At 38.9% G+C, this 23,997-nt stretch overlaps 1 protein-coding gene and 1 long non-coding RNA gene across 2 annotated transcripts in view; both read left to right on the forward strand.

The window, feature by feature from the left end:
• Positions 1-23,997, forward strand: part of TMEM117 (transmembrane protein 117) — a 195,970-nt gene that overhangs the window by 35,110 nt on the left and 136,863 nt on the right. The window lies entirely within an intron of this gene.
• On the forward strand, positions 1,449-22,786 carry LOC124417301. The gene is made up of 4 exons (XR_006931779.1): positions 1,449-5,248; positions 5,613-5,659; positions 14,143-14,284; positions 15,382-22,786. It is a non-coding gene; the product is annotated as an uncharacterized LOC124417301 (long non-coding RNA).

Consider the following 23,997-nt stretch of genomic DNA (forward strand, 5'->3'; position numbering starts at 1 on the left):
CTTTGTTTGCAGAGGAAAGGAAAAAAAGAATATTGGTAGTCTTCTCTGAGACTGCATTTTCAGTTTCCCAGTGTATTCCAAAAAGACCCACGTGGTGGCAGCAAAGGGCATAGTTTAACAGTAAAAAGCTAAATCCAGTGCAATTCTGTCTTTTTTTTTTTCTGGATTTTTGTGTGTCACAGCTTCACGGTCCCTAATTTATATTGTTCTCCTTTGAAGGAATTCGGAGTCTTCATCTGTCCAGGAACTATCTGTTATTTTTCTCTTTTATATATAATTTTATGTGTATAATTTTATCTCAAAATTATCATTTTGAGATAATCGAAGTTGGTACCAAAATGTACTGAAATTTTTCCAGATGTATTGCATTTCAGTGGAGAACAGATGGCCGAAGGAAATCTCTTCTCTTCTTTGGGAGCCCGTGCCGGTAAATAACACCCTAATGTTTAAAATTATTACACAGTGATGTATTTTTCATGTGACATCCAAAAGTCAGAGTTGTAACTACTTCTCTCCCAAATGTCAGCTGTCTAAAATGAATCAATTTTCAGCTCACCATTGGATGTTGAGATGCATCATTACTCAACATTTCAAAGTGTCATTACAATTGTAGAAGCCAGCTATTTTTCTGTTGCTAATTGTGGCATTATGATGGCTGTAATACAAGTTGTCAGGATTGTGTTCTTTTTGTTCTGGAAGTGTCAAGAGGAGGTTTTGGGTGAATTTATTACCTGTACTGTCAGTTGGTTTCAGTTATTCCTATAAAGCACTAGGAGAAAGTACATGTTGGTGAACTTGTATCTTTTCTTGTAGCTTATTTCTGACATAGAAAAGGTGTGAAATTGCAACACAGTTTACATTAATAGCAAAACTTCCTTTAATTGTATTCCTTTAATTAATTTTAACTTTCTTTTTGAAGAGGACTCTGTTTAAGTGATTAAATGATTTGGGATACAATTCCAAATTCTAAAGATTCTGCAGTTGAAGAATATATAGAAAGAGGGCTTCTATTTCATTTGACAAGCTGAAGCAAGTAAGCCACTAAGATGATCAGAGGGCTGGAGCACCTCTCCTATGAGGAAAGGTTGAGGAAACTGGGATTGTTTGGCTTGGAGAAGAGAAGGCTCCAGAGAGACCTCATTGCGGCCTTCCAGTACTTGAAGGGAGTTTATAAACAGGAGGGGGAACGGCTGTTTACGAGGGTGGACAGTGATAAGACAAGGGGGAATGGTCTTAAACTGGGACAGGGGAGGTTTAGGTTAGATATCAGGAGGAAGTTTTTCACACAGACGCTGGTGACGCACTGAAACAGGTTGCCCAAGGAGGTTGTGGATGTCCCATCCCTGGAGGCATTCAAGGCCAGGCTGGATGTGGCTCTGGGCAGCCTGGTCTGGTGGTTGGTGATCCTGCACAAAGCAGGGGGGTTGAAACTTTGAAACTTGATGATCATTGTGGTCCTTTTCAACCCAGGCCATTCTATGATTCTATCATTCTATGATCCTCTGATTCTATACATGTTTTTTTTAAAAAAACACATCAATAGTTTTCCATTAAATCCTTTACCTTCGTCTGGAATCATTACAGTTTTGCTGCTTCCTTTTTTTTTTTTTTTTTTTTTTTTTTTTTTTTCCTGTTGCAGCTACCTGGAGGTAATTGTGTTCCTAAAAATGTTTATTTACTGATGACTTTATACCATGTGGTATTCAGGATTCAGACTTTTAGTTTCTTCGTTTGCTTTTCAGTTGCTGTAAGATTAATCATCACTAGCCTAATCTTTTGGCAAGTTTTAAGAACAAATGGGAATATGTTTTACTGACTGCTATTACTGTTCTGTAGAATTGCAAGGTCCGTGGTGGGTCTGTATTAGCCTTCCAGACCACCTTCATAGATGTGTCTATCCAGTCATGTTTCATGACCTTTATGTTGGTATATCCTTTGTCTGTATCTGTTATCGTCAGATTTTTATACCACAGTCAACTTAAATGGCAAAATGTAAACCATTTTGTTTTGTTTTACTGTACTCTGTTGTTGAAGCACTCAGCTAGGGAAAAGATCTTAGAATTTGTCCCTACTCAGTTGGTAAAGATTACTGCATTACGCTATGACTTTCAGACATTTCAGACTTTCAGACAGTGAACTGCCAGAAAGAAGGATTTCAAAACCATAAGTCTGCTATGCTGTTCTCAGAGACTAATCCTCTGTGGGCACTGTGAGTCCTTCCCAGAGAGTATGCAGAAAATGAGGACACCCTTGGAAGACACATAGGCTAACATAGGCTGTGACAGATGTACCCTGTGTAAAGATATACACAGAACAGAAAGTTGTAAGAATACAACTTCTACAATACTGCTCCAAGAAAACAGATGGCTGCAGTCTTTAAGTGCTCTTCAGGTGAGGCTTTTTATTGCAGGTTCTCATCCTAGCTGAGATCCTAAGGCATAGGTGTCTGGGGAGACTGCATGAGCAAAAGAAACCACGTTTTCTAAGGAGCTGTGATTGAAGAGTCTCTTGAGTCAACATCAGAACTTGAAAATCGAAGTTTACTTAAATTTTTTCCAAACAAGTTCAAGCTGTTTTAACCTTTATAGCTACATATACTCTCAGCTGTATCACCTGGTAAAAAGTACCTCTTGGTTCCATGTGATAAATCTGCCATATTACTTCTATCTTCTGTTAAGTGTGCTTCAGCAAGCTGCTGCTCTTCCTGAGCAAGGAAGCACCATAGCAAAAAAAAAAAAAAAGAAAAGAAAAAAAAAGAAAAAAAAAGTTTTGTTTAGCTGTAATTGGAAGATGATAATTCTGAAATCCTAGGCCCTTGAAGGACTGAAAAATTAATTCCCCACTCCACCCTCTTGGGGCAGGCAGAGGACAATCAAATCTCTGAATGACTGCAATGGAATCCTCACAGAACCCAGGCTGGGTAGATGTAAAGCAAGCTATCAAAGAGATCCTTTATTCATGAAGAAATCAGGAGATCCTGCTTGTGAGCAGAAGGATCACAGCCAAAAAAAAACCCAAAAACCTGTGGTACAGTTGGAGCTGTGTTATTATAAAGCATAATGCAGATAGATCAGTCTGGAAGCTGATCAATGATGGAATGTCTGAAAATCATCCAGGCCAAACCACTTCTGTTAATTCTGTGGGGTAGCATAGGCCAAACCATAGAAATTTAAGTGATGGAAATCAGTTTTAGAAAGAGTTCTCCATCAAGACATAGGCAGAGGACCCAGGCTGGCAGTTGGGTACTTGTCATGCTTACCGCCTGTGTTAGTTTCAGGGGCTGATAAGTGTTCAGGCAAGAAACACAGTGGTTGCGCTATTCTAAAACCCCCTTTCTTTAAGAGCTTTTTCCCCATTCTAGTGTTAGTGGCTGGTTTTAAGAAGGTTGTCCCTGATCAGAGATGCCATAGGGAAGAGCTATAAGTGCTGAATGCAGCCAGACCTGTTAGCTCTGAGCGGGAACTACAAAGGGTGCTGACAGCTGTCCTGGGAAAAGCTTGTGAGGGACAGAGGCCTGTCCAGCACCTGAGGGGCCACAGGTTGGACAGAGAAGCAAGTAGCCCTGTAGCTGTGACACAGATGTCCTGTGGTGTTGCTGTGGTGACACTGATGTGACTTTGGGGATGTCTGAGGGCTGTGTTGACTGATTCCCCTTTCCCCCTTTGCAATATAAATTTACTATGCTGCATATAACTGACTAAATGAATTGATCGTGGTGTTGTGTAGCTGTGCCTTATGCAAAAATTCACTTACACCACTGTTACATATTTCATATTTTCTTTTATTTTTTATTAGAGGTATTATGATTGAAGTAAGACAAATCCACAGTTGAAAACATTCCAAGTGTCCATTAATATTTTGGTACTACTGTGAAGAGTACCATGAACCCAAGCATCATGAGGGATATGTAAACGTTTGTTTTTTGATGATACAGTAAATTTACCCATTTTTGATATGTTCTCATTCACCTCAGAAAAAAAAAAAGACACATTTTTCCTCTGCCCATCCTATGGACACTCACTGACACATATTTTCCTTTTTGAAGGGACAGGTAATGGCTACAGCATTGCTTTGTTTTTTTTTCATACCACTATGGACTGAATTGATGTGTAGGCACAGATAGTGCATTACTTTAATTACACCATGACATTGTAACTGCAGCACTGTCTGTTAGGATTTGTGAAGCTATTCTCTTCTGTCAGACCTCTTGCCAGCTAAGGAACCATAGTGTTCCTATTGCTCACGTCTTGTTTTCTTTGCCTGTGACAAAGAAGTGTTCAGTCTCCTGGAGACTGAAATGCTTTGCTCTAACCCAAATTGTTGAGTTCTATAGGAAAAAAAAAAAACAAAACAATCCCTGTCTAATGTCAGTAGGATCCATAGCAGCTCATGATGTGATCATAATGTAGGAGGCTGAAGGCCCTAAGAAACCTGTAGGCACATTAGGATATAGGTCTGTCAAAATGAGCTGGGTGTCTTCTTTTGTCTTCTTTCATAAGAAATCAGATCCTCAGGTGATCTTTTCTCACTATAAACTAAGAAATCTTTAAAGTCGTAATCTGAACTTCCAGGAGCCTTGTCCTTTGCCAGTAATGAAAACCTAGCATTGGGCCGTATCTTCTGCTGGGCAGTCTCTGTGAAACTGCTGCCACTCCCTGCAGGAGCTGATCCATTCATGTCTTTCTCCCATTTGTTTTAATTCATATGAGGACATACACATGAACACAAATACAGTTTTAATAAAGGAGAATTAATAATTACTGCTTCCACTAAAAGCAGATTTTAAAGAAGGAAAATGCTTCTAAGCACTTTTCATCCCTCTTCACTTTGGCTGAATCCCTCCTAAGATATGAAAGATACCAAATACCTGGAATGTAAAAACATGTAGTGCAGCTGCCACCCTAGTGAGACATTTGCTTGCACTAGGTACTGCTGCTGTACTCTGCTTTTCTGGGGAGCAGACAGCCCACCTGTCCCCATCATCTCTGCCAGCAACAAAGTAGGTGGGAGCAGCAGATGGGCAGGCATCCTGTTCCCCAGTCTAGTGAGGCTGCTACACATGGAAGCTGGGACAGACAAGATAAAAAATTGGAAAGAAGTAGTAGTTTTGGAGGAAATTTTGGCCCATGTCCTGCTACCTGCTCCCACAGGGGAGCAACTAAGACAAAGTCTCTGTTAGTGCTCTTCCCCAGACCCTCTGCATTCAGTGTCTCACTTTGGAATGTGGCTGCTTGTGTGAGCACTTAAGGTAGACTGTACCAGGTTATGGCCCTGGTGCTTATGGTTAAACTGCAACATGTCTGTTTTCTTCATCTTTCAGTAGTACAAGGGAGAAGAGAAGAAAACAAAATACTAAGTTTGTTCTCAGAGAGAGTATTATTTGAGTTTATTCAAGCGTTCACGATTGCAGTACTCCCCAAAAGTACAGCTTGTTGTCATCTTGAAAAGTCAGAGCACAAAATTTTGTATTGAAATGTCCCAGTTTAACGTGTGGTAATTCACGTCTCTGTGTAGCTTTATCTACTGTTATAACCATCAATCAACCTGAAACCACAAGTGTAACAGAAATAAACTGCCCATTATAAAAACCTATTTACCTGCTTTTTTTTCAGCAATTCATGTGTCCTGGGCACGTTTAAGGAGAATCTCTAACTGTGAGGTAAATGCAACTGTGCTTTAATGGTTAACCTGCAGGATTACTGCAGTTTTCTTAAGGTTAGAGTTTTAATACAGGACACTCACAGGTAATTTGTACATGAATGCATTTGTGGCTGTACAGATCAGCAGATTAAGAATTGTGCTCGTAGGTATCAACTTTTAAATCTTTCATTGAATTTAATAAGAAAAGGCTCACTTATTCCTAATAACAATTTTGTATTTTTGTTCAAAAATTTCTGATTGTCACCCAAGATAGAAAGTTTTCACATTTTGGCTGTGAACTGGAAGCTGTGAAGGCTTTTAATTTTTAGAAAAGCAACAAATGCTTCAGTAAAAGAAAAATGGTTGAAAATCTACTTTTTTTTTCTTTTTTTTCACAAAAGTTCCTATATCTCCATGATCTTGAAGATACAGGAACAATTTAGTTTACCAGATAGTAAAAGGAATAAATGAAAATGGTAGAGCAGTAGTTCATCTCACTTCTGCTACTTGCATGATTTTAACTGGTGCTTATTTAAGTTAATCTGAAATTGAAACTATCAGTGTTTTTGCTGTGGACTTTAACTGCATCCTTAATGTTCTCTAAGCAATACTCAGAATACAGAGAAACCTTAATTTCTACTTTTCCAGTGGGGAGAAAAAGGCAGTAAATTTGAGGAAGGAGGAGGTTTTTGTATTTTTTTTCAGAATTTGGTATAGAAAATCTCGTCTGCAGAAATACTGAAGAAGGCTTTTTTTTGGAGATTTTTTTTTCTTTTTTCCAGTTTACTTCTGCATGGGAATTACCAGGTCATGGCCTGAACCAACGATTGAGCACCAGGTGGGAAGGCGCAGCTAACCCAGGGAGCTCAGGTGTAAGCAATGCACCTGAGCAATTGGAAGGGTTGAACCCTGAGTCCACCTTTCCTCTCTCATTTAAGGGTTAGCAGCCAAGGGAAGAGCGTTTCTGTATAGAAATTGTGCTCTTCTCAATCTGTTGCTGGTTGTTGGAAAGGATGAGCTACTTTTCCTTATTTGTCATATTCCATTGCTCTGTAGCGCTTGTATCCCAGTAGAAGGCACTGCCAGTGAATGGTTTTACATGCAACAATAGCATGCAGAGTTGTGAGATTTGACTTACTACTTGTTTTTATTTTTAGTTATTTGTTCTCAAACTGTATATTGTGTTGTTTCAGCACCCAAATGGTCTTCACACTTCAGTAAGTTCTTGAAAGTTTTCTTATATTTTCTCATGGTACTGATTTCATTTATCTTATGTCTGCTTGTGAGCTTTACTCATGTTTCCAACTGCCTGCTGGTAAAAAAAAGTAAGGTCTTCTGTAATTCACAAATTCAGTTTTTGATTAGGACGTTGCTGTACAACTTAAGAACTTAAATGGTTAACACATTCTTATAGCTTATTCTTATGGCAGTCAAAACAGCAGTTACAACAGGGTTGTCAGGCCCTGGAATGGCCTGCCCAGGGAGGTGGTGGAGTCGCCGTCCCTGGCAGTGTTCAAGAGGGGTCTGGATGAGGAGCTATGAAATATGGTTTAGTAGCTTGTGGTACCAATGGGAATGGGAGGGAGGTTGGACTAGATGATCTTGCAGGTCGTTTCCAACCTTGTGATTCTATGATTCTATGATTTTATGAAAGTAAATACTATCCTTAATGCAATTCACCTGTCTTGGAACAAGTAAGTTTAAAAATAGCTGAGCATTAGATTCCAGAGTTCTGTGGTGAAATAGTATTCAATATATGTGCAAAAAGGTGAATGTAAGGTGGGATACATTTTCTTATGCACATTTTTTTTTTCCATGCAAGGTTTCCTACAGAAAATTCTTGAATGCTTTGCAGATAGATTAGAAATATTTTGCCTCCTACCTGTTATCACCTGGCAAAGTGTAGGTTAGGAACTTATTTTTAGAGACATTTTTATTGTAAAAGAGTCAGCATGACTGTGGCGGAGAGCACTGCTGGTTGTAAAAGTTATAATGAAGTGCTGAAAACCGCACGGTTAGATCCTATCTAAATGGAAGCAACCTGTAAAGAGATTTGTGCTGAAATGGTTTTCAATGACACAGGCTTTGAAAAGAAGAGTAAGGACGCACAGTAGGTTCTGCTTCTTTCACATGATCCATTGTAATAATTCATTGTATTTAACGCATAATGGTAACTGAGAACGTAAATTTATAAAAGTTAACAGCAGCATTTGGCAATTACAATTAGCTCTCCATTGTTTCACAAATGATAATACAATGAAAAGAGCCTTTTTCTAGCCTTTAAAGCTTGCAAAGCTAAGAAAGGAGGTGTTCCCTTAGCACTTAGCCATCTGAAATATCAGGAGGGTCAATTACATTCTGTACTGCATAAGGCTCAGTAGGGGAACTTGCGCTGCAGTTTTGTTCTTGTCTTAGATCAGCAGAGGCCAGGACCTCACAGGCTCCCTGATGCCTCCCAGTGCAGCAGCTCTGCTCCTGAGCAGTGCATTGGCAGTGATGGAATCTCACAGTTTTGGTTCTGTGACACCAGTTATTAGTGCCCTCTGTGAACTATGTTTCTTGGGCTTGATAGCTCAAGATTGGCTCAGGGACAGAAAAAAGGAAATGTTACATTGTGGACTTCAGAAACCTGCCCCCAAAGCCTGGAAGTTGTGAGGGTTAGAATAGATCTTTTCCGTGTGCTTCTGTTCATAAATAGATGAGGACACTTGGAGCCACAAGGGAATCTTTTAGTCTTGTTCTCAGTTACGTTGCTGATAATTAAGAATTGCTTTCTCAAAAGCTTATCCACCGGTAGCACTCCATGCTGAAGCAGAATTCATGTATGCATATGAAAATGATGAGCATGAGTTAGGATAGAAAAAAATTACTTGCAACAATTAAAATCCTGCCAGTAATTTGAAACTAGTGAGCTAGAGAATAACACTATCATAGCCAATTCATCTGTGATCAACGCTTGTAACTCAGAAACATCCACTTCTTAGTTATCTCAGGTTGTTTCTTTTCCAAGAGTTGTCTGCCTCCTCCAGAAATGGGGAGTAAATGCTAGATTCTCATACTGTCAGGGTTACAAATGACAATCTTATGTCTCCTATTGCTGAAAGCTTCCTGTTTCTGTATCCCAGAATGTTTCCACGCTGCGGATATGAAGATCTGGGTTCTCCCTCTTCTGCCTTAATATGCAGTGAATCATAAGCAGAGTGCATACAGTGTGAGAGAGATTGCTCAAGATCTTTATAGCCATTTGCAATGCAATATTCGTCTCTAAATGAATTTATTTTTTGTTCTTTTTACCACAGAATAATGCCTAGGTTTTGCGTACTAAAAATCACAGGGTTAGGAAATTTGAGCTGGTTCTAGGGCCTCTGTGGTTCTTTCCATAGGTATTCCTGTCCTTTTCTCTCAATAACTAATCTTTCAAAGAAGAACACAGAAACTGGAAATGGGGAGACCTCATGTCTCTTAGATGCTGTAGGACCATCTGTAAGAACCTGTCTAGAGGTCTTAAGATAAGAGTCACTCGGTCTTTCGGCAGTTGACCTGTGTTCATGATGCTTCTTGTTGTGTCGTGACACAGGCAAAACTCTAATTTTTGGGGTCACTCAGGGTTCTGCTCTTAACTTAGTAACAGGTTTTGTCTGTAAGACCCCACCTGGAATACCGCGTTCGACTTCTGGGCCCCCAACAGAAGAAGGACATAGGCCTGTTGAAGTGAGCTGAGAAGACAAGGCTCTGGGGAGACCTTATAGCTACCTTCTTGTACCTAAAGAGGGCCTACAGGAAGCTGGAGAAGAGCTCTTTATCAGGAAGTGTAGTGTGAGGACAAGAGGTAGTGGTTTCAAACTAGAAGTGGGAAGGTTTAGATTAAATATTAGGAAGAAGTTCTTTACAGCCCAGAGAAACTGTGGATGTCCCATACCTGGAAGTGCTGGAGTACTGCGTCCAGGTCTGGAGCCCCTAGTACAAGAAAGACAGAGAGCTATTGGAGGGGATCCAGAGGAGGGCCACAAAGATGATCAGAGGGCTGGAGCACCTCCCCTACAAAGACAGGCTGAGGGAGCTGGGCTTGTTCAGCCTGGAGAAAAGAAGGCTATGGGGTAACCTAATTGCAGCCTTTCAGTACCTAAAAGGAGCCTATAAACAGGAGGGGAGTCAACTCTTTGAAAGGGTAGATAACAGCAGGACAAGGGGAAATGGTTTTAAGTTGAGGGAGGGAAGATTTAGGTTGAATGTCAGGGGGAAGCATACAGAAAAGGGCAACAAAGCAGGTAAAAAAGGCTGGAAGGTATGTCCTGTGGGAAGAGGTTGAGAACACTTGGATTGCCCAGTCTGGAGAAGAAGAGGCTGAGAAGTAACCCCATTTCTCTCTGCAACTTCCTGAGAAGGGACAGTGCAGGGGGAGCTGCCAGGCTCTTCTCCCTGTTAACCGATGACAGGGTGCTCAGGAACGGCACAAAGCTGTGCCAGGGCAGGTTCAGGAAAAATCTGTTTACTGTAAAGATGGTCAAATACTGGAACAGGCTTCCTAGTGGGGTGATAGATGCCCTGAGCCATTCAAGCCACCTTTGGATAATGCCATTAACAATATGCCTTAAATTTTGGCGGGCACATTCCAAATTAACTGTTCTGTTCATTGTATGTTAGAGAAATGTTGTCTTCAGTGAGATAAAAATTGATTTTGTGCTGGTAAGAAGCTGGTAGTTGAGAGCCAGTGTTGCCTTTTTATTTTCCTGCTTCTGTATGCAGAACTATTTTGAAATTATACAAGCAAAATTAAGACAGCTAGAGGGCACTGTGGCTAAACATTTGTAATCTGCCTTTTAAGTGGTACTGATTTACTTTGCTGACATAAATTGTAATTCAGAATTAACAATAGGTTTAAAGTTGCCCCTCCTGTATTTTGTTGTTCCTAGAACACATCTACATTACTATTAAATATATTCTGTTTCCGTCCTTGAGCCTTTGAGCAAAGAGTAAAAATGTACAGAACTAAGTATTAGTGAATTCCTACAAAATATGCACTGTAAGCCATATGTGAATTCTCGCAAGAAATTGCTTTAAAACTGAACGTTTTCAGATGTTGAAATCTTCTATCTATTAGTCACGGTCGTTTACTTAAACAAACATGTGTAACTAGTGATACTATGTCTGTGAAAGGAACGTCATGATTATCTTCCAAAGAAAGATTCCATTTGATTTACTGAGAATAGCAGATTCTGAACGTGCAAGCTTGGATTTAGGGTCAGATCTTGTTATCTAGATTTCCTCAAGAAATGCCTTAGCTCTCATATGGCCTCATTTAAACCAGCAGAACAGCCTACTGTGAGTTGGTGTTCATATGAGTAAAATAGACTGAATCTGTCCATAAGTAAACTGCTATGAGTTAGAAAGTCAGGTGCTAGTTAACTCTAAATCACAAGGTAATCTTTGCTGAATATGTGATCTATGCACAGAAAATGGAAAAAATAGGTAGGCTGCACAAGGTCTTTCTTTGAATGTACAAAGGAAAGTATATTGAGATTCTTAAGGGCTGTGCTGCAATTTAAGGTGAGAGATTGAGTGCTGGCTTTTGTTTCCTGGGTTAAAAATAGCAAAGATCCAATAAAGCATTATTTTATATTTCATGATTCTGGTGTTTATGACTTTTTTTCTAATTGGGAAGCAGCATGGCTATATGTGTGGTTCTTTAATGCAAGGTTTACATCTGACATGTGCAAGTGCTTTTTTCTCCATAAATCATGTACCAATTAACTGCTGTTACTTAATTATGCCATCCATTTGGTGGAATCATTTATTTATCCCACCTAATTTGGTTTGTGCTGGTTACTGTTCACAGTTGTGCGGTTCAGCTGGGATTAGTTTCAAGCTGTGTGTTGCAGCTGCACCGTGACTCAACTGTTCTCTCTTTTGTCTCTTTTATTCAGGAAGGTGACAAGATAAGTAACAGCTGAGCTAGTTATCAGTCGTGAGTTTATTGGTGGATTGAATGCATGCTTAAGGCAAAGATAAAATGATTTCTGTCATTAGGGGCTGGGAATTTTCCTCTTCAGGCTGCTTATGATTGAGCCTATTGTTCTTGATTTTTGGCCTTGTTATTTTCCAGTGTCATTGAAAAATGTCTGCACCTTTCCAGCAGCTCTAAGTGTTTCCTGTAGAACATCTGAATTTGCAGTAGCCTTGCCAGCAGTAAATACAGATATTGAATTTTTGTCGCCATACTGATAGCTATTCCAGTTTTGTGAATGCTGCACAAAGTATGTATTTTTAAAATGTTAATAGGAGCTTACTGTGCTGATTTAATGAATAGTTGTATTAAGTATATTAAATCTGTGATTTATAAGATCTGTTACAAGATTAACCTTTGGTGCTTTTAATTAAAGGCAGCGGTTTTTTTTTCTGTTTTTCTTTTTTTTTCTTTTTAACCAGTTGAGTTCTTTGCCATTTTTCCTTGGTGAAAGCAATAATAAGCCACCAAACAGAAATGGAAGTTTATGGGGGTAGATATGAGCAGGATCACATTGACACAGTAGAAATCTTCGATTACATAAGAACTATCTGGGACAATTGATTCCTCTCATTGAAACTTAGTCACAGTGCCTCTGTAAACCCTCTACATTTTGCCAATTCTGAGATACATTTGATACAATTGGGTATGTAATGGATTGGCTTTATTTTTTTTCCTTTCTGTCCAACAGGAGACTTGTTTGAGTCCCTTCTGTTTTTTGTGGTATGGAGACCAAAGCTACTGTGGATCAGGGATTCAGTAGAGTGCAGGTTTTAAATAGAAGTCCTCCCATTAGTTAATTCTGCAAAACAGCTCTTTTGTAAGTGTAATTTTGGATAATCCCAGATGTCCACAGATAATGTTTTCCTTTATTAGTTTCAGGTGAATTAATGTAAAACAGGAGAAGCATTTCTCTGCAACAACATTTTGTGACTACTTAAACAGTGATTTCATGTGCGTGTAATGAAACCTGAAAACTGATTTCATGTTGATCATTTGGTAATCCTTTAAGCCTAGTGAGCAGTTTTGGTCCCCATAATAATTCCTCATAGTTGCAAACAGTGTAGTGTACATCTAGGCTTTATAATACCAAACACAGACAATATCTTCTCTTCTGCCTGTTTGTTCTTTGTTCATGCATCATAGCCAAATAGATGGTTAGAAAGGCAGGATGGAGCCAAGCTGGATTTGCACTGGTAAGTCTTTCCCAGATAAATGAGGATGGGCATTGATTAAGCGTCAGATTTCACTTTTACTAATGAAATATTAGAAGAGAATGGTTTGTATCCAGTTCCCTGTTTCTTGTGTACCTGGTGCTTACGTGTGGTGCAAGTGTTCAGTCACAGTTTTCCACACGTGACAATCTGTGATTCAAGTGGAACCCCTCCTTCTGCCTCCTCCTAGAGAGGAACTCACTTCATGGTCTTCTCAGTTTCCCAGGGTTTGGATAGGAAGATGCTAATTACCCCTTATCCATTCTGACTGCTCTATTTTGGGGGGCACTACGTCTGGCTTTGAACACAGAGTTTGCCAGCAGGCAGGTATACTGTCCCAGAGACTCTGTGTTGGTAAATGCACCAGGATATAAACACACTGCCAGCGCATGGAGGAGAAACTGCAGCTCTGAAATGCTCTTGATCTAAATATGTCACTGGACAGAGAAGCTGCTGCTGCTCTGAGAATTGTTGAGCTGTTTTTCTGATGTGAGAGTTTACAGCTTCTGATTCGTGGTTGTTTAATACCTTTCTGTGGTAAAGGATTTTTCTGTACCCAGTGTTTATTTTTTCTGTAGACATGTTTATTCTATGACTAGCTCACCTCTGAGTGCTATTTTTAGTCCACTGAACAGGCAGGTTTTAGAACTCACTGTATGTTTTCTCTCCAGCCTTATTTTAACACGTTCTTCTTTTCTTTTTAAACATGCTTTAAAAATGTGGAGTCCAGAACTGTACGTAGCACTGTGGTGTCAGCCTTTCTATTACTGTTTATAAAAGTAAAATGATTTCCATTGTTCTGCATAGTGCATCTGTTATTGATGTAAATTAACCTGATATTTCCCTAAATCCCATCGCCTCCATCCAATCTCTACTGAAGTCTGTCATTCACATCCACTCTTCGATTAACTCACATTGCTGCTTGAAGAAGTACGTTAGGCCATGCTAGTAGAGGCTTGGATTTTTCTCTTGCTTCCTGTGAGTATTTGGAACAACACTGAAAGTGCCCTGATAAATACTATATTACATAGAATGTTTTAAGAACTCGACCGTTTGCTTCTACTGTTGATGTTTCACTGTTTCTTCTCTAAGCTGCTCACCCTATAGATGGAGTAGGCACTATGGTGTCTAGTACTCATTGCTGTTTATTCCTTCTGTCAGTTTTGAGTACAGAGCTGCCCTCAAGAATACACACTAGAACTTCTTTCTCAGAGCACATAATGAAGGCTTTGTTGGAAGGTTCTAAGGTGATTACTACATTGATAATCAATTACGTTCTTCCAGAAAAATTTCCCACAACCTGTGCTGACAGCAGGAATGAAACGATGAGAAGTATTTTGAGTCCACATACAGGAGGCAGTACATGCAAAATACAACATTTAGCTTTCCCCCAGGGAATGGGAACAAGGAGAAGAAGGCTGCAGAGGTGAGTGCTGTGGAGCTTGTCTTTTCTCCATAGAGAAAATATACTGAAATTAGTGCATAGAGAGTCAAAGGCCCTCAGTGCCCAGCAGTTGAGAGCCTTGCTAGAACAGTGTGCAACGTAGACAGGAGACAGCAATGAGATTTGTGCAGTGTCGAGAGATGATGTTTGAATCGTGCATCCTGGCTCTGCCCCTGCTGGTAAGGAATGGCAGAGGTGGTAGTGGTTTAGGCTGCAGTTGTTCCTGTTACAATGATTTGTTTCACATATAACTGTGCTTTCTTCATCCCTTGAATTTCTGACCATGACGGCGTTTACTTAAGACCTGTATAAGCTGATTACAGTTATGGAAAATTACCTTGTTCCCTGATGAGAGCATTTATTACCCAATTAGGTTCCTTTGTTGTTTGTTTTTTTTCCTGGTTTATACTAGGCAACTTGCTTTTTGTGTTTCTTTTTTTCTAGTAATAAATAGAAGTGGCTATTAGTAAACTCTAAGAATTCAGTATTTTACTGAGTTCTAGACAGTCCTGTATCATCCACGTGATGAACAGATCTTTGGGTTTAACACCCAGTATTTAATAACATTCCTTCAAATATCTTGAGTAGATCAGAGGTAGTCCTGCCTTCTGGTCTCGAGTCCGTCTCATGGAACAGTGTTGCTCCTGTGAAACAGAGCAGCCAATTTCAGGCAGGTGTTGTTGAGGGATGAGTTATTTTGAGCACAGCTAACAGAAACCTGTTAGTGAGCTACTGGCAGATAGATAATAACTTTTAAAAGGTATGTAATTTGTTCCTAGATGATGTAATGGAACAAGTACAAAAAAAAATACACCTTCAAAAGAAGTATGTAAAATTTCATCTCCGACATCTGACACTGGCAGATTCACAAGTGGAATATGCTTTGGAAGCATTAATTGTATTAAAATGCAGGGTAGCACTTTTCAAAACATTTGAAAGGATTCTGGTGAATTGAGACATATAATTCCTGGATTGTTACCCACTTTAGCAAGCATGCTTTGGAGAAGTGTGTTGCTTTAGTTCAAAGTTTTGTGGTGCACAGTTCGAAAATTAAATTAAACTTTTGGTCACTTTTGCAGTTAATACTTTAAAGTGCATGCAGAGACAGCTGGAAAACCACAGCTGCAGAAGTCTGACATCCCTGCTGGGCAAGCTGATGGGATCAATGAACTGTAAACAAATATGCGCTACTAAGAAGAGTCTGAAAGAATCCTTCAGGAGAAGGTTATGCCTTGCAAAAATCTCTTACAGTTAAGTGCCTTAAGGCATCACTGAATATGTGAACTAATAAATCCAATTGATATGAACTTACTTGAAGTCTTTCAACAAGCTTCTGATCTAAGATTTCAAGAATCTCAGTCAGGACTAAAATGAAGATGTATTGAAATGAACAGCCTGTTCATTGACAGGAGACAAAGGACAGAAATAAATGATCAATGTCAAGAAGGAAGGAAGTTTCTTAGTAATGTGTCAAGGGGATCTGTGCTGGTATCTGTACTGCTCAGTGTTTGCAGACTGTGCTGGGAAAGAAGGTGATAGTAAAGTTTTTGATGACACTATGTTGTTCAGTGAGGTGAGAATGGAACCTCACTGCAAAGAGCTGCAGAAGGATTTCACAGCACCAAGTTTCTAGAGGATGGTGTGGCATATGAAAAGCTATTGCTTCACAGCAAACAGAGCTGAGAGTTAATATAAGTAGTTGTATAACAAATGTCACTTCAGCAGTGAGCAGAGGGCAAAGGAGGGAATGTAAGGAATTATTAGGAAAATAGTAGGGAAAAGAGAATAAGTTTTAGAAGGAACAGAAATCATGCCACTGTTGATACTTGAAGCAATCTTGCATCTTGAATAATATGCATCATTCTGCTCCCTCTTCAAAAAGTAATATATAGATCTCAAAAATACTTAAAGTGCAACAAGGATGATCAGAGGAGCATCTTTCATACCAGAAGCTATTAAGTGGACTAGAGTCTATAAAAAGCTCTTTAAAATCATGAGTGGCACACACAAACTGAAGAACAATTTTTCGCTTTCTCATATTGTAAAATTTAGGAGTTATCAAATAATATCACATGGTAGAATGAAAATAGATGGAACTTGCACAATGATATCACATTTGATTGAGAAAGTCTTTGAGCTTTGAGTTACTCAAATCTGGGAGTCTGAAATGGAGAAGTAGCATCTATCATTTATTATCCTAATCCTTTCCTTGATCATCTGTGAGAGGTGAAGTACTGGGATAGATGTTTGATTTGGCAAAGTACAATCACGATTATAGTATTCTGATGATGTATATTTCTTAAATGTTAGATATAAAGAATATATTTAAAACACTATCTTACTTGTATTAAGCTATATGAAATACATACAGTGGAGCATTATGTGTCATTTGCAACATGCCTGTTCTACCACTCTTGCTACAGAAAATTCCTGATCTTTGAGATTTCCTCTTAATTTGTCTTTCATGAGATAACTTTTCTTCCAGATACATTAACTGATTATAAAGTCATAAGTGATTACTTTGGAAATTTGGAGATGCTTTGGTGCTGAAAGGAAATTTAGCAAGAAAGTGGGGGAAAAAAAAGTGGTTTCTTCAGTGACTAATGTAGACTTGCAAATGGGAAGATTGGTTGAATGTAATGGCCTGTGTTTATTTATTCATCTGAGATTCTGCTTTTATGTCTAATTCATAGTTTCCAAATCTTTCCAAGATGGGAGTTGGAACAGCAGTATTTACTTCAGTATGCATTATTAAAGAGTTGCAGCAAATACACAGCCTCTGTATCAAACTTGTTAACTAAATATCCATTGGAGAATGAATATTTTCTCTTTCTCCCAATGCTGCTAAACGCATAGGAAAGATTATAATGCAAGATCTAACAGTGTTGCAAAAAAAAGGTAGTGAGATTGTGAACTACTGAAGTGTTTTTTAAGAAATAGACAGGGAAAGGTTGTTGTATGCTGCATAAAGATACTTGAGTTCTGTTGGGAAGTTTGAGTTTGAAATCTGACTATTTACTAGCCTTTTATTATAGTCTTGCCCTTTCCTTTCAAAGACACTGGAGATGGACAAAACATGGGAAGCACAGATGGGAGAAAATGAGAATGGAAAGATATTTTGAAAGCCCTTTGTGAAGCAACAGAGATAATATTGTAAATTCATTGGGTGTGCTGTGTGTGGCAGTTCTGTCCAAATTCTTCTGTTTGTTAACAAATTTATACCAAAGAAAAACTGCTTGTTTCATTCATTCAGTCACCAGTTCATTCATTTACTTTATAGAGCACCTCTCAGACACTGGACTGAATATATTCCATCAGTTGTTTTCCCCACAGTCCTAAAATATTAGCTAAATAAGCCATCAGGAATGTGACCCCAAAGAGTGATATCTTGTTATAAATATACAAGAAGAAACATCTAAAAGCTTGACAGGATAAATCGGCTCCTCTCAGTCTCTCTGACACCCACACATACACATGCCCATGTGTTACGCAACTTATTAAACATTCAAAACATCAAATTAGTTCAGTATCTGTCCTTGGATTTGGAATTTGCATACTGTTTATCACCACAAGAGTACACATATTATGGTTTCCTTTTTATAAATCATGGAGATAACACATTTTCATTGCGTGTCACTGTATATAAAATATAATTCTGTTTTTGTCAGCAGACTGCTAAATGACAGTGGAGCGTCTGCAGCGTGCATAAAGCAGCATCTTGTAATAGACTGCAGGTCCCATGTGAGAACTTACAATGAATGCATTTTAAAGTTACAGCAGCAGTACAGCCTCAAAAACTGCCAGAAGTCATTTGATTGCGACGTATACGTATATGTTGATTTTTGACATGCTTGTATACATGCCAATGTAAATGTTCTGTGAAGATGACTGACACTGTTACGCGCTCCATTTAGTGGCCCAGTCTTTTACTTAGTGAACTGGCATTCATTCACAGACAAAATGTAAATAGTTCTGCTTATTCTGTAGAACACGTAGAAAGCCTGATGTTCCTGGGAGGCAGCGTTGCAGTCTCATTAGCGGTGTGTACCTGTGTATTCAGAAACGTGCTGCTGAATCTCGAGGGTTTCCTGTGCAGGAATAGGATACAGGACAACAGTAGATTTTAGCTACATGCATGTAATATGAAGACAGACAGTTAAGAAAAATGTCACAGCAATGCAAATGAAATGAGCACAGTGCCATTTTTTAATTATTATTTGGTTGTTCCAAAAAGTCAGGAAGCTTTTTGCATGATCCTTTTCTTAAAAATACTCACATTCTAAAACCAAGGCATGTGAGGAGCATCTCTCTTTTTACTGGCATAAATTCTACTGGTTCACATCAAGTGTAACTCCTAAACTTTAAAAGCCAGGGCATTTCAAAGGTTAGTTGTTTTAATAGTTAAACACGTGTACGTTGTTTCTGCTTTGTGTTGTTTAATTTGATCTTTCCACCATTTGATGCTGTTACTCACATTTTGGGTAGATTAAAGAGCTCTTTACTATCAACAATCTCCCATATAGGTATTTGTGTGGTGTAATCAAGTTCCCTCTTAATCTTCACTTTGATCAGATAGGCACATTCTTAGGACTGTCATTGTAAGCCAGGATTTACAGTCCTCTGATTACTTAGTCATTCCTGTATCTTACCTTATTTCTAGTGCTTTCCATCAGGGCCCAAAAACCGTATTCTGAAAATACCTGTGCTGTCCAAAAATGCCTCCAAACCTAGGACAAATACCATCCTCACATTCTGGAGAGGCAGTCCTCTATGTATATACTCAGGGATGTTGTTATCTATTAGTACTGAGCAGAGGCCTCATGTTTTGTTGGTTATAATGATGCTCATGTGCTTTCTCATGTGATATCCCTTGTGTTACAGATGAGCATTAATTTATTGACTATTAGAATGATGACTGAAGACACATATTTGTGCCTTTGATTTGCTATAAATCACTGGATCATCCGCAGTTTTATTACCAGCCAACTTCTAATATTTTCAGATCAGTGACAACTGATCTGTAGGACGGTAGGATGGACACTTAAAGGATTGCATTTTATAATCTGGATGAACCTGCTGACTATTCTTTAAGACCTCAATTTTGAAGAATTTGTTTTAGCATTCTGGCAATATGGTAGTTTGGATGGACTGTATTCTGTTGCTTCTTCACATGCTGTATGTGTTTGATAGATGGCCTCTAGCCTAGTGGGGTCTTAAATTTTGAGGGTTACCACCTGAAGACTGTCATACAATGAAAAGTCTTATTTTACAGCAGTTAATGATAATGGGTGTAGTGAAGAGTTTGTCAGCCATTTCAAAGTATGGATCTCCTTTTTTTTTTTTTTGTTAAAAAGTTTACTCAGATGTTATGTAACAAGTACTTCTTAAATGCCATCAAATAGTCCATGTCCTTTCAGGTTGTTTGTGAGGGATACTGACTTTCTCATGACCTCAAAAACTCACCCTTCCCCTTACTGGAAACAGTGGAGCTGCGTAGGTTTTTATCAAGTAAGGATCTAGCCTAGTTTACGTAATAAATTGTGAATTCACTGATGAGGCTGACAATCAGATGGTTCAAAGTCAACCTTTTAAGTAAAAAAAATATGGCTTTGGAAGTAACTGTCTCTGCTTTATCCTTCTTCCTCCCACTACCTCCAAAAATACTGTTTGCTCTTCCAGAGCAGATGAAGTTTCACAGAACATTTAAAGCACGCAGAGCCATCTTCTCCTGGATGCTGCAGTGATGAAGACACCTTTTTCAGACTTTCAGATTCAGAGCAGCATGGTCCCGTTCTCCAACTTCTTTTCCCCCAGTCTGTTTTCACAAGCTCACATAGCCTTACTGCAAAGACTGTTTTCTGCCCCGAAGAGTTGCTAGATTGTCTTTGAACATGTAGTCGTGTTGGACACCTGGCAGCCCAGGGGTCAAGTTCTCCATGATGTTTGACCACACTCGCAGTGAAAATTAAGTGATTCTGCTGCTACTACAGCAAAGGAGAACTGTAGTGGGAATTTTGTGTTTCTTTCAGTGGAACACCAGTGACTGCTGAAGTCCGCAGGCGTAAAATTCTTGTCTTACAGCAGTGTTTTCTTCTTGCTACCATCTGTGAGAATTTGAATCTTTAAACATTTGTCTCATGCATTTGTGTGTGGGAGGTGTGATACGTTCAGTTTAATAAATGAGTCTTAGCTTGTTTACAGTATATCAGAATTGACGATAATTTGGACACTATGCATCTGTTCTGGAAAATGTCTAGCATACTTACTTTATAATGGTGTGTGATTATGTTTATACTTGATTTCTCCTGCACGATGAACCACAATTAAAATTTAATTTGTAATCCTTTGGTAATACCGTATGAAGCTTCTGTCAATTAATTGGAAGTAATTAATTAATTAGATAGAAATGAAAGTACCTCAGGAACAATGAGCATAGAGAGCAGGACAGTGAAAACATCTGTGGGAGACAGACAAGCATAGTTCAAGTCTCCGTGCCACAGATTAGTAGTATTAGTAATTCATTTGCAACAAAAATATGTATTTCTAGCTGCTAAATAAACCAGGTTGTTTTTTATGGTTTTAGTTTTATTGTTGGTTTTCTTTTCTGGGCTGCAGAGCTGCAGATCGCAAGGCAAGGCAGAGCAGATCAGTTTGAAATTACTGCTCACTGACTCAAGATGGAGGGGTTTAAGTTCTGTCTTAAATACTTCAGTAATGCAGGACTTCATATGAGTCACTGCACATGGATCAAATCTAGCTAATTTCATCAGTACAGAAATGATAGACTTCTCGTGGTCTGAGTTCTTTTCTGAGGCCTCCTCTGGGACACCAGTTAAATTCTGATGTTCTTGCTGTCAGTGTTGAAGTAAAAAGGCTCTTGCATCAGGTATCATCTATACATCTTCCTCATTAGCATCCTAATTAATTGGTGTGGTAAGCTTGGTCTGGCCCACGTTAGCCTCAGCTGACGCAGAAGCACTCTGGTTAGTCTTACGTTCTGTGGGGAAAAAAGGTGCCAAGGGATGAGCATCCTGAATACATATATACACACAAATATATATAGGGGTATGCAAGGGAGTTACTTCAGCCTGCCTCTTGTCTAATCTGAGCACCAGTGCCACTGCAGCAGGGTATGAGATGTGAGTTGAGCTGGAAGCTGGGATCTCAGCAGCGTGCAACCTTCCTTTATGTTGAATCCATATCAGTTTCTGTGTTCCTCACCACTGGGAGGCACTTTATGCCCAGGATCCCAACCATCACTGCTCTGTAAAAGCGGTCCAGAAAATGCTTTGTGCTGTGGACATATAGATGCTTTGTGGAACTGCATAGAGAACAGCATTTGACGAGGTTAAGAGAAAGCTGTGGTTTTGTTCTGTCTCAGGATAAGCAGGGAAGCACGTTGCTTCCAGGCTACTTGGGTGGTTCTAAGAATTTCCACAATTTCTCTGAAGTTTTGGTCACTGAAATGAGACAGTGGGGAAAATTGTGACTTTCCGGATGAAAGACAGTAGAGGAGAAGTGTGGGCTAAGCTGAGATAACTGAATTTTGACTCCTGGATGCTCACTGTATTTTATAAAAGTGCATTTTACTTAATAGATGCCGAGGTTATGATTGCCTAATGGGTATTGTATACCAAAGGCCATTACGGCTTGAGAGGGGTGGTCTTGTGCTGCTGATCTTTTTGCAAAAAGTAGTTCTTTAGAAGGGAGAGTTGCTGGTGAAATCTGCTGCTGTTAAAATACGCATAGTGGTGCCATGGGATGTTAAACTTCTTTGGAGCTGCCCACCAACAAACAGCGGTTAGTTGCTCTGTGAGGTTTTCCGAAGTGTCCTTGTGCTAATTTATATTGCACCAGGAAGAACATAATAAATTGGTTTTCAGTTTTCAGTGTTGTTACCAGAATATAGATAAATAAAACACTATTGTTTACGATAGGAACTAGCAGTAACAAAAAGCTGCGGTAATAATACTCCTTTTCCACCCCGATTTAAACCTATATATATCTGAAGGTAACACACTAGCATATTTTTTGTTTCTTTTTGTGACCTGCAGATATTTATGGTCTTGTAAAAGTGTGAGAAAGACTGTAATGCATTGTAGTGATCATTGGTTCTAACCTACAGCAATATTTAGTGGCTAGACATCTAAGAAGGAAAGCACAGGAGCAAGAAGGATGCTGTGGTACATCTCCCAGTGTACCCTAATAATTTCCACCAATGCAGTGCTTATGAGTTTTGTGAGCTAGATATTTTATCTGTATGTCAATAGCCATTAATGGGTATTCTTCAATGAATTTGTAATATCATTTTTTCATATTACCTAAACTTCTTGCTGCTACAGTACCCAGCAATAACTCCAGGCCCACATTATGTACTCTGTAGAAAGATAGTCGCTTCTTTAAAACTGTGATGATTACATTGACTATTGTGTAGGTTTTGTGTTAGGGAACGGAATGAATAATACTCTGTTTTCATGATTCTTCTTTTATAGTTGGGTCCTGTGTATGTTTTCTACTGCTGTCTACTTTCGTTGCTCTGAAATATTCCATTTAGGCTTCATAAATGGCCTATATGTAATGGTAGCCAGTAAACAGAAGTGGAGACTTCTTTGTGGGAAAAAAAATGAAACAAAATAATAATTTAAAAAAAAAAAAGCAGAGAGAAGAGAAAGATACTGAGAGGGCAAAGGCCATCTTGAATGAATGACATTGTTTATCTGGGCTCGTCACGAGCTGAAATTTCAGTTTACAGTGAAGGAAGAATGGCATGAGGGAATGCAAATGAAATGGAATTTCTTTTCTGAGACAAACAAAAGAAAAATAAATTAAAAAAAAAAGCAACACAAAAAAAGCACTCAATGTAGATGAATTCCATAAATTGACAATCACCTTTTGCCTGCTCTTTCTTATGTGTGCATGCAGATAACTCCTTTAGAATTTCTTCATGCTCCTTGTGTACCAGCGAAGCAGCTTAGCTGGTGCCAGACACCTTGCAGAAGTAACTTTCTCCTTGCTGCCATTGAAAAAGGGTCTTTTCCACCCAGAGAGCAGTGAAATGGAACGAACAACATGTTTTGTTTAAATATTCAACTATTATTTCATCATGACTAAAACAGTGTTATTCTATCTGCTGGATAGCAGTGCTATTCTGGCCCAGCAAAGAAATTTCCAATTGAAAACAGTGCTTCAAAGAATATTCTTTGTTCTTTTTATTTATTGTAATGGCATTTCCAAGTCAGTAGACAAAGCCAACATATGCTTCAGGTTGTTTCTTCTTTTCTAAATGCATAGCAAGCCTTTTGCCAATGTGTGTGTTAATGGAAAGGATGTTATTAAGGCAGTGAGACCAAAATTTGACCAGTATTTTGTGGTTTGAATGGTGGAGTGGTCTACACTAAAAGCTTTTCCTTTCTTTTCTTATAACAGATCATTTATGTTAAAGAATTAAGACAGTGAAATTCAGGTGTGACACTGTTGCTCTTACCATTTTGTATCTGAAATAAGCAGAAACCTTTCAGAGTGTGAAGGAGTAAAAATGCACTGTTATCTTAAGTTGGTGATGAGTTCTGCTGGTATTGGTTGTTGCTCTGTGAAAGCACATCAGGTGACTGAGTTTCATAACAAAGCTTAAATTTCATGTGGTGTGTCCCCTCCTTGGGAGTTTTGCAGTACAACATGAAGAATTTTATTCTACC

This window comes from Gallus gallus, chromosome 1 (assembly GCF_016699485.2).
Source record: "Gallus gallus isolate bGalGal1 chromosome 1, bGalGal1.mat.broiler.GRCg7b, whole genome shotgun sequence".
Classification (NCBI taxonomy): domain Eukaryota; kingdom Metazoa; phylum Chordata; class Aves; order Galliformes; family Phasianidae; genus Gallus; species Gallus gallus.